The sequence below is a fragment of the Trachypithecus francoisi genome, unplaced genomic scaffold, assembly GCF_009764315.1.
Source record: "Trachypithecus francoisi isolate TF-2019V2 unplaced genomic scaffold, Tfra_2.0 Lachesis_group1, whole genome shotgun sequence".
Lineage (NCBI taxonomy): Eukaryota > Metazoa > Chordata > Mammalia > Primates > Cercopithecidae > Trachypithecus > Trachypithecus francoisi.
The window spans coordinates 48,765,869-48,783,628 of NW_022681454.1; positions in this window are offsets into that span (position 1 = coordinate 48,765,869).

Consider the following 17,760-nt stretch of genomic DNA (forward strand, 5'->3'; position numbering starts at 1 on the left):
GTCAGATGCCTCAAGAGCACATTTAATTCAGGGCCAGGTGCGGTGGTTCACGCCTGCAATCTCAGCACTTTGCGAGGCTGAGGCGGGCAGATCACTTGAGGTCAGGAGTTTGAGACCAGCCTGGCCAACATGGTGAAGTCCCGTCTCTACTAAAAAATACAAAAGTTAGCCAGGCGTGGTGATGCATGCCTGTGATCCCAGCTACTTGGGAGGCTGAGGCAGGAGATTCGCTTGAACCTGGGAGGCGGAGGTGCAGTGAGCTGAGAGAGATCCGGCCACTACACTCCAGCCTGAATGATAGAGTGAGACTCTGTCTCAAAAAAAAAAAAAAAACCAAAAAAAATTCAATAGTATTTAGCAACTTTCAAGTCAGACTTAGGTTGGGTATTATCATTAATGAAATAGAACATGCTTTCTTAACACTTTTTTCCTGAAGCTTCATATAAAAGCAAACATCTGTATATGGAAAATTTGGTTTGGGGATTAGGTCAGATTGTTTACGGAAAGGATTTTTGGGAAATGATCATTTATATTGTGGGGAAAAGTTTAAACAAAACATTTTTCAAGAATTGGAACTTCAAGTGCAGAGGAGATAGGCAATGTGCAAATTTTCAGGTGGTGGCAGTTAACACAGGCTCACAGGCCTTCCCCTGTTGTGCTGACTGTGCCTTTTTCCCAAGGATTTATACAATATATAGCATATTTTATACAAACTCTATAATACAATTACATTTCTGCATTGCCTGTAGTATTTTCCACTTTATGGAATATTTCCTTTCTAACTATGGTATTTACATTTCACCCTGTAGTAAGTTTTATCTTTTGTTTGAAGTATGCTTTTACAACATCTAAGTTCAACAAATAGACTGAGGACAGAGCTAAAGAGGTTATTCTAGGTCAAGGCACAAATGGAAAACGTGCTAGCAGCATTAAACTCCAGTAATTAGAATTCAGAGAAAAAGATTTCTTTAGTAGGATGAATCTAGTTTTGTTCCATTGGGAGATGGTTTCACCCTTTGTTATTAAAAATGAAAGACAACAGTAACATGAAACACAGAAAACCAAGGTTACTGGATTATTGGCAATTTTTTTTCCAGTTTTAACTTTTATACTTTGTTTTGTATTATACTTTAAGTTCTGGGATACATGTGCAGAACGTGCAGGTTTATTACATAGGTATACACGTGCCATGGTGGTTTGCTGCACCCATCAACCTGTCATCTACATTAGGTATTTCTCCTAATGCTATACCTCCCCCAGCCCGCCATCCCCTGACAGGTCCCTGTGTGTGATGTTCCCCTCCCTGTGTCCATGTGTTCTCATTGTTCAGCTCCCACTTATGAGTGAGAACATGTAGTGTTTGGTTTTCTGTTCCTGTGTTAGCTTGCTGAGGATGATGACTTCCAGGTTTATCCATGTCCCTGCAAAGGACAAGATCTCATTCTTTTTTATGTCTGCATGGTATTCCGTGGTGTATACGTACCACATTTTCTTTATCCAGTCTATCATCGATGGGCATTTGGGTTGATTCCCATCTTTGCTATTGTGAATAGTGCTGCAATAAACATACATGTGCATGTGTCTTTATAACAGAATGATTCATACTCTTTTGGGTATATACCCAGTAATGGGATTGCTGGGTCAAACGGCATTTCTGGTTCTAGATCCTTATGGAATCGCCACACTGTCTTCCACAATGGTTGAACTAATTTACACTCCCACCAACAGTGTAAAAGTGTTCCTATTTCTCCACATCCTTTCCAGCATTTGTTGTTTCCTGATTTTTTAATGATCACCATTCTAACTGGTGTGAGATGGTATCTCTTTGTGGTTTTGATTTGCATTTCTCTAATGACCAGTGATGATGAGCTTTTGTTCATATGTTTCTTGGCTGTATAAATCTCTTTTTTTGAGAAGTGTCTGTTCATATCTTTTGCCCACTTTTTGATAGGGTTATTTGTTTTTTTCTTCTAAATTTGTTTAAGTTCTTTGTAGATCCTGGATACTAACCCTTTGTCAGATGGATAGATTGAAAAAATTTTCTCCCAACAGGTTGCCTGTTCACTTTGATGGTAGTTTCTTTTGCTGTGCAGAAGCTCTTTAGTTTAATTAGATCCCATTTGTCAATTTTGGCTTTTGTTGTCATTGCTTTCGGTGCTTTAGTCGTGAAGTATTTGCCCATACCTATTTCCTGAATGGTATTGCCTAGGTTTTCTTCCAGGGTTTTTATGGTTTTAGGCCTTACATTTAAGTCTTTAATCCGTCTTGAGTTAGTTTTTGTATAAGTTGTAAGGAAGGGGTCCAGTTTCAGTTTTCTGCATATGGCTAGCCAGTTTTCCCAACAGCATTTATTAAATAGGGAATCCATTCCCTGTTGTTTGCTTTTGTAAGGTTTTTCAAAGATCAGATGGTTGTAGATGTGTGGTGTTATTTCTGAGGCCTCTGTTCTGTTCCATTGGTCTATATATCTGTTTTGGTACCAGTACCATGCAGTTTTGGTTACTGTAGCCTTGTAGTATGGTTTGAAGTCAGGTAGTGTGATGCCTCCAGCTTTGTTCTTTTTGCTTAGGATTGTCTTGGATACATGGTTTTTTTTTTTTTTTTTTTTTTTCTGGTTTCATATGAAATTTAAAGTATTTTTTTCTAATTCTGTAAAGGAAGTCAACAGTAACTTGATGGGGTAGCATTGAATCTATAAATTACTTTGGGCAGTATGGCCATTTTCATGATATTGATTCTTCCTATCCATGAGCATGACTGTTTTGCCATTTGTTTGTGTCCTCTCTTATTTCCTTGAGCATTGGTTTGTAGTTCTCCTTGAAGAGTTCCTTTGCATCCCTTGTAACCTGTACTCCTAGGAATTTTATTCTCTTTGTAGCAATTGTGAGTGGGACTTCACTCATGATTTGGCTCTCTGTTTGTCTATTATTGGTGTATATGAATGCTTGTGATTTTTACACATTGATGTTGTGTCCTGAGACTTTGCTGAAGTAGCTTATCAGCTTAAGGAGATTTTGGGCTGAGATGATGGTGTTTTCTAAATGTAGAATCATGTCATCTGTAAACAGAGACAATTTGACTTCCTCTCTTCCTCTCTGAATACACTTTATTTCTTTCTCTTGCTTGACTGCCCTGGCCAGAACTTCCAATACTGTGTTGAACAGGAGTGGTGAGAGAGGGCATCATTGTCCTGTACCAGTTTTCAAAGGGAATGTTTCCAGCTTTTGCCCATTCACTATATTGGCTGCGTGTTTGTCACAAATAGCTCTTATTATTTTGAGATGTGTTCCATCAATACCTAGTTTATTGAGATTTTTTAGCACGAATGGATGGTGAATTTTATCAAAGGCCTTTTCTGCATCTATTGAGATAATCATGTGGTTTTTGTCATTGGTTCTGTTTATGTGATGGATTACATTTATTGATTTGCCTGTGATGAACCAGTCTTGCATCCCAGGGATGAAGGCAACTTGGTTGTGGTAGATAAGCTTTTTGATGTGCTGCTGGAATTTGTTAGCCAGTATTTTATTTAGGATTTTTGCATCGATGTTCATCAGGGGAATTGGCCTGAAATTCTCTTTTTTGGTTGTGTCTCTGCCAGGTGTTGGTATCAGGATGATGCTGGCCTCATAAAATGAGTTAGGGAGGAGTCCCTCTTTTTCTGTTGTTTGGAATAATTTCAAAAGGAATGGTACTAGCTCCTCTTTATAAGGTATAACTCTGGTAGAATTAGGCTGTGAATCCGCTTGGTCCTGGGCTTTTCTTCGTTGACAGGTTGTTAATTACTGCCTCAATTTCAGAACTTGTATTGGTCTATTCAGGGATTCAACTTCTTCCTGGTTTAGTCTTGGGAGAGTTTATGTGTACAGAAATTTATCCATCTCTCCTAGATTTTCTAGTTTATTTGTGTAGAGGTGTTTATAGTATTCTCTGATGGTAGTTTGTATTTCTGTGGGATCAGTGGTGATATCCTCTTTATCACTTTTTATTGTGTCTATTTGATTCTTCTCTCTTTTCTTCTTTATTAGTCTGCCTAGCAGTCTATCTATTTTGCTAATCTTTTCAAAAAACCAGCTCCTGGATTCACTGATTTTTCGAAGGGTTTTTCGTGTCTCTATCTCCTTTAGTTCTGCTCTGATCTTAGTTATTTCTTGTCTTTTGCTAGCTTTTGAATTTGTTTTCTCTTGCTTCTCTAGTTCTTTTAATTGTGATGTTAGGGTGTTGATTTTAGATCTTTCCCACTTTCTCCTGTGGACAATTTAGTGTTATAAATTTGCCTCTAAACACTGCTTTAGCTGTGTCACCCAGATTCTGGTACATTGTGTCTGTGTTCTCATTGTTTTCAAAGAACTCATTTATTTCTGCCTTTATTTCTTTATATGCCCAGTAGTAGTCATTCAGGAGCAGGTTGCTCAGTTTCCATGTAGTTGTGCAGTTTTGAGTGAGTTTCTTAATCCTGAGTTCTAATTTGATTGCACTGTGGTGTGAGAGACTGTTTATTATGATTTCCGTTCTTTTGCATTTGCTGAGTAGTGTTTTACTTCCAATTATGTGGTCAAATTTAGAATAAGTGTGATGTATTGCTGAGAAGAATGTATATTCTGTTGATTTGGGGTGGAGAGTTCTGTAGATGTTCATTAGCAATTCTCATGTCTCAGCCTCCTGATTATAGGTGTTCACTACCATGCGCAGATAATTTTTGTATTTTCAGTAGAGAGAGGGTTTTACCATGTTGGCCAGGCTGGTCTTGAATCCCTGACCTCAGGCAATCCACCCGCACCGACCTCCCAAAGTGCCCAGATTACAGGCGTGAGCCACTGCACCTGGCCATGCAACTTTTCTTAATGCTCACAATTAGAAGACAATGATGATTGTTTGAAGTTTATAATATATCAGTATTGTAAAAGCAACATTTTTTTATTCATGAGACAAGGTGCTCGCCAGAAATCTGGGGTTTAGGAGAAACTTCTAAGTGAGTGAAGTTGTAGCTGGACAAAACAAGAAATAAATGCCAGGGCAGAAATTAGAACCATGAGGCATTTTATTAATTATCGTGGAGACCAGTCACACAATTTACAACTTTTGTTTCCACCTGTTTTATGAGGTCCACTTGGTCCAGAGCTGAGTTCAAGTCCTGAATATCCTTGTTAATTTTCTGTCCATTGATTTGTCTAATATTGAAAGTGGGATGTTAAAGTCTCCCACTATTATTGTATGGGAGTCTAAGTCTCTTTTTAGCTCTCTAAGAACTTGCTTTATGAATCTGAGTGCTCCTGTATTGGGTGCATATATATTTAGGATAGTTAGCTCTTCTTGTTGCATTGATCCCTTTACCATTATGTCATGCTTTTCTTTGTCTTTTTTGATCTTTGTTGGTTTAAAGTCTGTTTTATCAGAGACTAGGTTTACAACTCCTGCTTTTTTTTTTTTTTTCTGCTTTCCATTTGCTTGATGAACATTCCTCCATTCCTTTATTTTGAGCCTGTGTGTGTCTTTGCACTTGATATTGGTCTCCTGAATACAGCACTCTGATGGGTCTTGATTATTTATCCAATCTGCCAATCCGTGTCTTTTAACTGGAGTATTTAGCCCATTTACATTTAAGGTTAATATTATTATGTATGAATTTGATCCTGTCATTATAATGCTAGCTGGTTATTTTGCCTGTTAGTTGATGCAGTTTCTTCACAGTGTTGATGGTCTTTATAATTTAGTATGTTTTTTTCAGTGGCTGGTACCAGTTTTCCCTTTCCATATTTAGGGCTTCCTTTAGGAGCTCTTGTAAGGCAGGCCTGATGATGACATAATCTCTCAGCATTTGCTTGTCTGTAAAGGATTTTATTTCTCCTTTGCTTATGAAGCTCAGTTTGGGTGGATATGAAATTCTGGGTTGAAAATTCTTTTTTTTAAGAATGTCAAATATTGACTTCTACTCTCTTCTGGCTTGTAGGGTTTCTGCAGAGAGATCCATTGTTAGTCTGATGGGCTTCCCTTCTTGGGTAACCCAACCTTTCTCTCTGGCTGCCCTTAATATTTTTTCCTTCATTTCAACCTTGGAGAATCTGACAATTATGTGTCTTTGGGTAGCTCTTCCTGAGGAGTATCTTTGTCGTGTTCTCTGTGTTTCCTGAATTTGAATGTTGGTTTGTCTACCTAGGTTGGGGAAGTTCTCCCAGATAATATCCTGAAGAGTGTTTTCCAACTTGGTTCCATTCTTTCCGTCACTTTCAGGTGCACCAATCAAACATAGGTTTGGTCTTTTCACGTAGTCCCATATTTCTTGGAGGCTTTGTTCATTCCTTTTCATTCTTATTTCTCTAATCTTGTCTTCACGCTTTATTTCATTAAGTTGACCTTCAATCTCTGACATCTTTTCTTCTGCTTGATTAATTTGGCTATCGATACTTGTGTACGCTCTACGAAGTTCTTGTGCTGTGTTTTTCAGCTCCATCAGGTCATTTATGTTCTTCTCTAAACTGGTTATTCTAGTTAGCAATTCCTTTAACATTTTTTCCAGGTTCTTAGCTTCCTTACATTGGCGTAGAACATGTTCCTTTAGCTCAGAGAAGTTGTTTATTATCCACCTTCTGAAGCCTGTCAATTCATCAGACTCATTATCCATCTAGTTTTGTTTCACTGCTGGTGAGTAGCTGTGATTTTTTGGAGGAGAGGAGGCATTATGGTTTTTGGAATTTTTAGCCTTTTTGCGCTGGCTTTTCCTCATCTTCATGGATTTATCTACCTTTGGTCTTTGATGTTGGTGACCTTCAGATGGGGTTTTTGTGGGGACATCCTTTTTCTTGATGTTGATGCTATTCCTTTCTGTTTGTTAGTTTTCCTTCTGACAGTCAGGACCCTCTGATGCAGGTCTGCTGGAGTTTGCTGGAGGTCCACTCCAGACCCTCTTTGCCTGGGTATCACCAGTGGAGGCTGCAGAACAGCAAAGATTGCTGCCTGTTCCTTCCTCTGGAAGCTTTGTCCCAGGGGGCCACCTGCCAGATGCCAGCCAGAGCTCTCCTGTATGAGGTGTCTGTCAACTGCTGCTAGGAGGTGTCTCCCAGTCAGGAGGCACAGGGGTCAGGGATCCACTTGAGGAGGCAATCTGTCATTTAGCAGAGCTCGAGCACTGTCCTGGGAGGTCCGCTGCTGTCTTCAGAGCTAGTAGACAGGAATGTTGAAGTCTGCTGAAGCTGTGCTCACAGCTGCCTCTTCCCCCAGGTGCTCTGTCCCAGGGAGATGGGAGTTTTACCTATAACCCCCTGACTGGAGCTGCTGACTTTCTTTCAGAGATGCCCTGCCCAGAGAGGAGGAATTTAGAGAGGCAGTTTATCTACAGCGTCTTTGCCAGCTGCCATTGGCTCCACCTACTTTGAACTTCCTGGTGGCTTTGTTTACACTGTTAAGAGAAAACCACATAATCAAGCCTCAGTAATGGCAGACGCCCCTCCTCCCACCAAGACCCAGTGTCCCAGGTCAACTTCAGACTGCTGTGCTGGCAGTGAGAATTTCAAGCCAGTGGATCTTAGCTTGCTGGGCTCCATGGGGGTGGGATCTGCTGAGCTAAACCAGTTGGCTCCCTGGCTTCAGTCCCTTTACAGAGGAATGAATGGTTCTGTCTCTGGTGTTTCAGGTGACACTGGAATATGAAAAAAAACTCCTGCAGCTAGCTCAGCGTCTGCCCAAGCAGCCACCCAGTTTTGTGTTTGAAACCCAGGGTCCTAATGGCATAGGCACAGGAGGTAATATCTTGGTCCATGGGTTGTGAAGACTATGGAGAAAGTGTAATGTCTGGGTTGGAGTGCACCATTCCTTACAGCACAGTCCCTCGTGGCTTCCCTTGGCTTGGGGAGGGCATTCCCTGACCCCTTGTGCTTCCTGGGTGAAGTGACACCCCACCCTGCTTTGACTCGGCCCCCATGGGCTGTACCCACTGTCTAACCAATGCCAGTGAGATGAGCCAGGTACCTCAGTTGGAATTGCAGAAATCACCCACCCCCTGCATTGACCTTGCTGGGAGCTGCAGACTGGAGCTGTTCCTATTTGGCCATCTTGCCAGCCACCGATTATTGGCAATTTTGTGTATTGGGAATATGAAGTGTTGGAGTTTTATTTGATGGAGTGAGTGGAGACATCTTTGGAATATTTGACATGATACAAGATTTCAGGTTTTGAAACTCAATCGTAATTCAATAAATAGTCATTCCCCTAACTCAGCATAGGAATGAGTGCTAGAGAGAAGAAAGAGAGACATCACAAAACATTGCTTCTTTTATAGAATTATTTGAGGGAGGGCATTGCCTAATAGAGTGATTTGCTCAGTTTTGTAATTATCCATGGTATTTATAGAACTCACATAAAGCAATCTAATGTTACAGAAATAATATTACACTGGACTTAGATGGGCTAGAGAGAGCCCTTGGCCTTCCAGAAGGAAGGGATTTGGATGATGCCATTGTCTAAGTGAGTGAACTTATTTGCCGTAGCAACAGAGTACAATGCAGAACTTGAAGTAAAGCATGTTCGTTTTTAGAAAATGCGTTTATTATGAGCTGTTTCTGTCTCTGATTAAGAGACTTTAATAGTAAGCTGAGAAGATTCAGGTCAGGCTTCCAGGAGCTCCGGCAATAACTCAATCAGAAACAAGTAAGAGCTGAATTGGAGGGTACTGTCAATCACTGCTCAGTTAGGTCAAACTGATCATGACTGTTGGCATGGCTTCGCCTGGCACACATTTAGAGTCCTTAAGAGAAGGAAAAAATAGACACTCATACACCTATGTTCTCAAAGTAAAATTCATTTTGGCCACTTGCCTACGACCCCCTGGAGAATCCCAACAGTGGTGAGACTCAGCTTCACTAGTTAGAAAGATAGACTTCTGCTCAATGTATCAGCAGTTCTACATGGTTGCTTCCAGCACCAATTTATTTGATAACAAACTTAGTTACCAAGCACTACACTTCCTCTCTCTTGCCTAACCCAGGGAAAAATTCAATTGGTTTTCAATTACTCCTTTTTGACTGAAGTTGTCCAAGAAAATATCTTTACTCTTCAGTGAGCAAGAGGAAGAGAGAATTTGGGGATGAGGGATGGAGAGGAGTTGAAAATCATGGCAAGAGGAGGCCCACAGGTGGAAATTATGTGTGACTATTACCTGAGCTCCTGCTAGTCATTACATACATGGCATCTGGGATCAGCTGGCTTGTCTAGTTGTGGTTCCAACACATGAATGTGGTTCCAACACAAGAATGCACTAGAAAATGCATTCTTAGGAAAGTATTTCACAATCAAGTCATATTTTGACATTTAGAGTAGCCCAATTAAACAGTAACTATTGTTTTCCTTTTTATGATTTTTATCTTCCTGTTTCTAACAATTTTATTTATTCCTTCCTAAGTATTCAATGACATCTTTCTAAATTGTTTAAAATGAGAAGCATTGCACACTGAGAGTCAGGATCCAAGTGTCTTTGACTGAGCGAACTCGGCTCTGCTATTAACTTATGGTGTGATCCCAGGCAAGTCACTTATTTTTTCTGACATTTAAGACAAAGAAATTGAACAAGGGAGTCTGTAAGGCATCACACCACTCTAATAACCTGGGTATCCCTGGTGGAACTGCAGCATGCTGCCTCTCTCTGGGGTCAGGATTCAGCGACAGCCCCTGCTGTCAGTGAGGTCTTCTCCACTCTTAGATAGCTTCTGCTCTTCGGAAAGATTTTACCCAACTATTTTTGTCCTATTCATTAATTAACAATATAAATATATACTTTTAAATTAACAACTCCTCCAAAAACAGTGAACCATTAATAATAAAATTTTATATTCATCATAAAACCGTCTAGGGCATGGAAGATGGTGTAATAATTCACACCTAATTGCTTTCAACCTTGGGCCCACAAACACACGAGTTAGAGAAATGAATTCAGATACTGTAATTCATGCCAGGTCATGTTTTATTATTTAATTCATCCTTGATACTTGAAAAAAAAAAAAAAGCCTTTGGTGTTCAAACAGTCCACAAACTCACCATGCCACAAACTCAATGGGGATCTAGAGAAATTCCTCATTTGTCTATATCATGAGCCCCTTGGATGGGAATTCAATCTGAATCTTGGTGTTTTCTATAGCACACAGATTATTTTACTTAATAATAGAAATAACTTACATAATATAAACAATCACCTTAATTACAAGATTAGAATACCAAGAAAATTCTTTGTTAAGAAAAAAAAGAGCAAAGAATGAACAGTCCACAATATGAGTAAAAGCAGCAATTTAAAACCAAGCTATAGAACGATAGCAAAATATTTAACAGCACAAACTCAGGAGCCAGACTACCTGTGTTTAAATCTTAGCTCCACCACTTACTTGTTGTATTTGATTCTTAGTAAGTTAATATCTCTGAGCTCCAATTTCCTTATCTGCACAAAGGAAATGATAATAGTACCAGGTTGTTAGGAAGATTATATAAGTTGATATAAGTGTTTGCAAGAATGTCTGGTACTTAGTAAGTGAAGCATACAAGTTATTAGTAGTGTATTAGAAATCATGGCGTCCTTCCTTAAAGGATTGTAAAGGTATGTGTGTGTTTCGTGTATATGGTAGCCTAGGTACTTAATACGTGATCTACCCTGAGGACTGTTTGAAAATTTAACACAGTTAATTAATCTAGGAGGGTTTAAGATACACTGAGGATTTTAGTATGAGTGAGGAAAATAACAGATAAAAGGAAAAGCAGCAAGAATGGGGAAAATTTTTGTGTATTTTAATAATAAGTTAGCAGCATTCAAATGGATTTTTTTTAAAAAACTCAACCATTAGGATTTTTCTTCTTGGATTGTTAGTGTGACATAAAGATTTCTGTTCATGAATCTCTATTGGAGATACGCAGTGATTATTTTAATAAAAGAATACATCATGCAAGGAAAGAGAGACCCTTATACTGATTTTTTTCTTGGGTACAAATGCATGGTTTGCTGTGTGAAGGTCTAAAACAGCGTTGCTGCACCTCTGGAGTGTTTTTCTGCCTCACAGTGTCTAGGGCTGTCAGTTGAACCAAGACCCATAATGATTGAGAGCTTATCAAAATCAAAACGGTAAATACATTTCTATGGGATTAGGTGCCCAACTTCTTTAACAAATAATGAAAACTCAGAAAGGGCATCTGCTTGGATTTTGTAACTCTGCATTTCTCTCTCAGTCCATCAGTTATTCAGGCTCAATTAATGTGTGTTTACCTTGCTTAACAGAAACTGTTCTCAGGCAAGAGACGCTGCTTGCTTTCATCATGAAGTGTAAATCAGAGGCTGGGATGAACCTCACAAATAAAGCAACTCAATAATACTATCTAATGGAAAGCTCAAGGTTCTAATCCCAGCTCTCTTGCAGAAAGGCATTTAATTGTTCTAACTGTGATTTCCTCATCTATAAAATAAAGAGATTGGATTAGATGACCTCCAATATTGGTTCAAAATAGTCTATGTATTTTATTAGTTTCAGGAATCTCAAAGTGGATTTGTTAACAAGGATGTTTTAACTTAACATGTTTGTGGATTTGGGGATATGTCTAGTACTCCTACTTTTTATGTACTAATGGTGTCTAATTATTTTGTATATTAATTAAATATTTTTGAAGCAATTGTTATCTTACAGGCAGCCCATTACACAGTGGAAATACAACAGTTAAAGAAAAATGATAAATACTCTGCTCTCAAAAAAAAAAGATGATCATTCATTTTTCCAGTGAAAAGATACCAGTATGGGGAGTAAATTGAATATATATATAAACTTTTGGGCTAATAGAGAAGAAAGCCAGTTGTCTATTCATTGTATTTATGTATTTATGATAACATTTGCAGTGCGTCATATAAATAATGCTAATGTGGAAATAATATTTTGTTCACTCTCACATTTCATAAAACAATATTGGTCATGCTTTTTATAAACATATTTGCCATTGGTGTCTTGGCCATCATCAGAGCCACTTTAATAGTTGTTATCACAGTTTGCCAGAGCATGTAATTTTTTCTCTCATCTGCATTGTTTGATTTACGTACTTTTTGAAGTGCATGTATATTATATGCTCCCCCTGGAAATTCTATACTAAGCCACGGTTTCATAAACATGATCTCTGCATGCAATGAAGTCATTCACTCTGTGTGTGTGTGTGTGTGTGTGTGTGTTTAGCAGTTTTTAAAAAGGCTTATTTGCAGCAACATCCAACACTTGTAGTTGGGAGGTCACCCCCAAGAACAGTGACAAATTGTGCTAAAATTTTAATATTTAAAAAAATTTTTTTATTAATTCAGTTAGATATCTTCTATGAACTAGCATTGATTGAAGTAGTTATGAGGTAAAGCAATTTCTTTGTAAAAATAATCAGTTCTTCAAAAAAAAAAGTAATTGAAAGAATTCCTTCTATCTGAGATATTCTAAAGAGATACCTAAATAAGGTGATTTTTCCCCTGTTTTGAGAAGATCATATATGAAGCTTTGAGAGGGCACACATTCCCCAGGCTATATCTGCAGATGAGAGCATGGGATGGGTGATAATAGATAAATCATTTTTATATTCCATATAAATCCTGACCTTACAACTATTGGTCACTGGACACATTCACCTTATTATAATAGCAGACATTTTAATAATACATCATACAACTTTTTTTTCTTTTCTTTTTCTTTTTTTGAGACAGTCTTGCTCTGTTGCCCAGGCTGGAGTGCAGTGGCGCAATCTCAGCTCACTGCAACCTCCGCCTCCCAGGTTCAAGCAATTCTCGTGTCTCAGTCTCCCAAGTAGCTGGGATTACAGGGGTGCACTATCATAACCAGCTAATTTTTGCATTTCTAGTAGAGACAGCGTTCCACCATGTTGGCCAGGCTGGTCTTGAACTGCCGACCTCAGGTGATCCACTCGCCTTGACCTCCCAAAGTGCCAGGCTTTCAGGTGTGAGCCACCGCATTTGGCCATAAAACTTTTCTTAACGTATTCTCACAGACAACTAGAAGACAATGATGATTGTTTGAAGTTTATGATACAGCTATATTGTAAAAGCAAAGTTTTTTGTTCATGAGACAAGGTGCTCACCAAAAATATGGGGCTTAGGAAAAACTATTAAGTGAGTGAAGGTGTAGCTGCAAAAAACAAGAAATGCCAGGGCAGAAATTAGAATCATGAGGCATTTTATTAATTATTGTGGAGACCAGTCACACAATTTACAACTTTTGTTTCCACCTGTTTTATGAGGTTCATTTCGGCCAGAATAAGGGTGATTTTTCCCGGGCAAAAGGCTTCTAATTGGTTGTAAATGAATCAATACCCGTCAGTTTCACAAAAAAAAAAAAAAAAGCATCCTAATCAAATTGGTTATCAATGGATTCTATCTTGCTGAATCTTTGTCTCCTTTAGCTTTGGAAGGAGACTAAACATTTTTAGCCAAACTACAGTCTAGTCTGAAGCACTGAAATGCCTTATTGATCTGGATAGAGAAGAAAGTGCTCAGAAGAGACAAATTGGCCAGATAGCTAAAGCACTATTAAAAAGTTAGCTGATTTTAATGAAAATCTTCTAAAATATACACATACTTCCTTATTAAACAGAGTTTGTCAAAGATAAATGAATCTTTTTTGTTGGGTCAGGATCACTATTTGATGGGCATCTATTACTGTAGTAGCCCTGTCCCTGACTGGCTGATTTGGGTATTCTCATTTCATGCCATGGTACCAACTGTTCCTTCTTACTGTAAGGGCATCTAGCAAAATTCCTCAGCAGTCTTGTTATCTGCGATCTGCTGGCAATTGTGGTGCTGTCATGTGCCAGGGAGAGTTTAATAACCAAGCTTGGGAAGCAGTAATGGGGCAGAATTTTTTATCCTCACTGAGCTGCTTAGTTGCTGAGTCATTTTGAGCCAGTTTCTTTACTTCTTCAAGCCTCAGCATCCTCATCTAAAACATTAGGAATAATAATGCCTACTCTTCAGAGTTATAGTAAAGCTTAAATCGGATCAAAATAAGTTCTGAGGTCAATATCTGGCATATAGTATTACTTCTATTTTCATCTAAATGCTCCCAAGCTCCCCCTAATCAACAATAGTAAATGAGTAAGCACTGTTCTCTCTCTCTTCCTGCAGAGGAAAAACTTTTTGGATAGGTACTTTTCAGTTCCTTTGATACGGCAAGTTGTAGGTGAAGCTTTGGGGAGGGATGGTGAACAAGGCTGGCCTAGTTCCTGCCCTCATGGAGCTTAGTGAGCCTGTTACAGAAAACCGACATGAAACAAGTAATGACTGTACTGTGACCACATGTAAAGAGGAAACCTGTCTCGATATTGAAGGTCAGGAGAAACCTCCATGAGGATACCACATCCAAGATGGAGCCAGAAGGATGACTAGGAGTGTGCCAGAAGGAGGGGCCGGAAAATGTGCCAGACTGAAGGACAGACACACTTGTGTGAGGGCCTTGCAGTGGAAGACATGATATATTTAAGAGCTTGGAATTTCAGGTGGGAGGAAGCAGGGGTAAGATGAGGGTTGGGAGCTGGGATGAGGCAGGTGTGGTACAGTCTAGACCTTGGGCACGAGGACAAGTTTTGGACCACATTCTGAGAGAGATGAGGGCCATGAATGGGCTTAAGCAAGGCTGATAATCCAGAGGTTTGCAACCGTTGGTAGAATATTGAAATGTTTCCATACTGCTGGATAAATAGCTAGACCCTGAGCCTCCTACTCCTTAACTCTTTTCCAAACCTCCCCTGCTCCTAGCTCAGCCAGAGGCCGGCAGGACCTTCTCGTATCTGTTCCAATTGTTCTGTGGCCAATACCACATAGATGCTAAATATATTAAATACTATATTTGGCTTTAAGTAAGAGTCTCCCTCCTTATGTTTCTCCTTACTTATGCATTTACAGTTGTGTTCAGGATTGTTGAAGAAGTCAGAAAGTATTATAACTTAATGCAGTTAAAATATTTGAATGGCCTTACAGCCATTTTTCTACCTCCTTTTTCCTAACCCACATTGTGAATTGAAGTTAACATGGAGTTCTATTGATTCTACTTCTGAAATGTCTCTTAAATGAATCCTTTTCTTCTTATTATTACTCAGTGCATGCAGTCCCTTTCCTCTCTTCCTGCATTACTTTAATAATCCAGCAGCCCTTACCTGGGCTGCACGTTTTTCTTCTCTCCCTGGCCTAAACCATTCTCCACATGCTGTCAGTGTCCAGAACAGTGTCTAACACAAGAGTTGGTACTCAATAAATGTTTTTTGAATGAATGAATGAGTGAATATGTGAACTGAGACCATGAACAAATGACACATACACAAATGGATACAAGTGGAAAAACAGCCAATTATTTGACGTTAGTGCTTCCCAAAGTGTGACTTTGGAAGGTGCATGGACAATCATTTTTTATTTTATTAGTTATTCAGGTATTTTAACATGCATAAGAAAAATGTTGATAAAAACACTAAACTCATGTTTTATTGTTTAGAACAATACTAAGTGAAAAATGGAGTCAGGTTAAAATTAATTAAAACGTATTAAGTAAAAAATAGTATAGTACCATTCAGATATAGCAAAAATGATGTAGATGTTATGCAATCACTGAAGTTTGAAAAAAAAAAACTGGTCAACACAATATCTTGTGACAAAGTTTACTGATTTTATTGCCTCCTCCCTGAAGTAGAACTGACTTGGGAGAATTGTTAGGGTCAAGCAAGACCGTGAATACATGGTCTACACATTCTGATGGGCACTAGGGCTTCCCCATGTAAGTCATGTTAAAAACAAACAAACAAACAAACAAACAAACAAAAAAGAAAAAAGATAGCTTAGAGAATAAATGCTACACAAGACTTTTGGGGTATAGTAAACAGTCTCAGGTAATTTCAAGAAAGTTGAAAAACCTTTCCACAGTCTGAGAAATATAAAACAGATGGAATTTTATCCTAAAAAACTGAGTGCAGTGCAGGGTGAAGTCATGGAAAGAGGATGGATTTTGTAGTTAGATGTGAGTTCAAACACTACCTTGTCTGTCACTTATTTGCTGCTTGACCTTGGGCAAATATCTATGCTTCTTTGAGTTTCTTCACTAGTTAAATGTTTGCAGCAACCTGGATGGAAATGAAGACCATTATTCTAAGTGAAGTAACTCAGGAGTGGAAAACCAGACATCATATGTTCTCACTCGTAAGTGGAAGCTAAGCTATGAGGACACAAAGGCATAAGAATGATACAATGAACTTTGAGGATTCAGGGGAAAGGGTGGGAGGGGAGTGAGGGATAAAAGACTACACATTCGGTACAATGCACACTGCTCGGGTGATAGCTGAACCTAAATCTCAGAAATCTCCACTAAAGAACTTATTCATGTAACCAAACACCACCTGTTCCCCAAAAACCTATTGAAATAAATAAATAAATAAATAAAGACAAAGTAATTATGGCATTGGCAAGAATACAAAGATTAACATAGATTTACAGGTTGGCACTGTTTTTGGCCTGTAGTTGGCATCTCATAAATGCAGCCTCTCATTTTAACCCTCTTAAATATAAAATAAGAGTAAAGATAAAGTTAAATAAAACCAGATTTTGATAGCACCATGTTTTTTTCTCTCTAAAAAAAAAAAAAAAAAAAAATTAGAAAAATCCTGATGGAAGAAAAGTAATTTTCAATAGCACTGAACTATTCCCCTAAGCCTTAAAAAAAAAATCTTATATTGAAATGAATGAATATGCAAGTGTCACTTATTGATGGCCTCCTCCCATAAGCAGTGAATTGCTTTGAAATCATGTGGAGGTAATTGTAAAAGGAAGTTGTATGCATACAATTACTTCTCTGGTGCTATAAAGATCATAAATCAGTTCACAAGCAATTCATCTGCAACTTCTTCAGTTTCATTGATTTCGTAGATTACAACCAACAATAAACTGAGAATGAGGAATCAGAAGGCCATGGGGAGACTCTGAGGGTCTGATCTTACATGCACCTCTCCTTGTGATGGAGCCTGGATGAGGTTGAGAGAAGGCAGTAACAATTTTAGGAGGCCTACTATGACACCAGCTCTTCCTGGCTCTTCCTTGTTTCTTGAGAAGACAGATTTGATCTCACTGACAGAGGCTGTTCCTTACCTATTTGCCACACCTCCCACTGTATTCCTGTTGGCTCAGAGTGGTCCAGCGACTATAACCACTGATATTTGGGCTGGGGACTGGACATAATTATTCTGACCTTTAGAAGCAACTCTAGCTTGAAAGGGTCAGAATATGACATTATGAAAACCCCTCAGAAATTTGTGGTTAAGAATTTTGTCTATAATGACAAGTTCCTCTGGTTTGTCACAAAGAGAGTAACTAGAGGTAGAAAGGTATCTTGCTTTATTTACCTTTGAATTCTTAAGTGGCAATATAACACTTCACTTTGTCCTCAGAAGGATGCAACTGCTGAAAAGTCTTCCAGATACTTCCTTCTCAGTGGTGCCTTTAGACAATCATGGCAGGAATATTGATCGGAAATAGCCTAATGAAATATTAGTGCCAGTGAATGTGTTGCAGAAACAGCAAATCCCATCTGTGAGAGTTATATTGGCGAAGAATTGGGCCCATTAGGGGCCTTGTTGAGTATTCAGGAGAGACAATTCTTGCTTTATAAAATATGCTTTGGTTTGCCTTATGGAAAATTTATTGTTCATTCATTTGATGTACTCCTTTAAGAGGTCAACTTTGACTTGCAGTGCTCTCAGAATTTATTCTTCACTCCATTG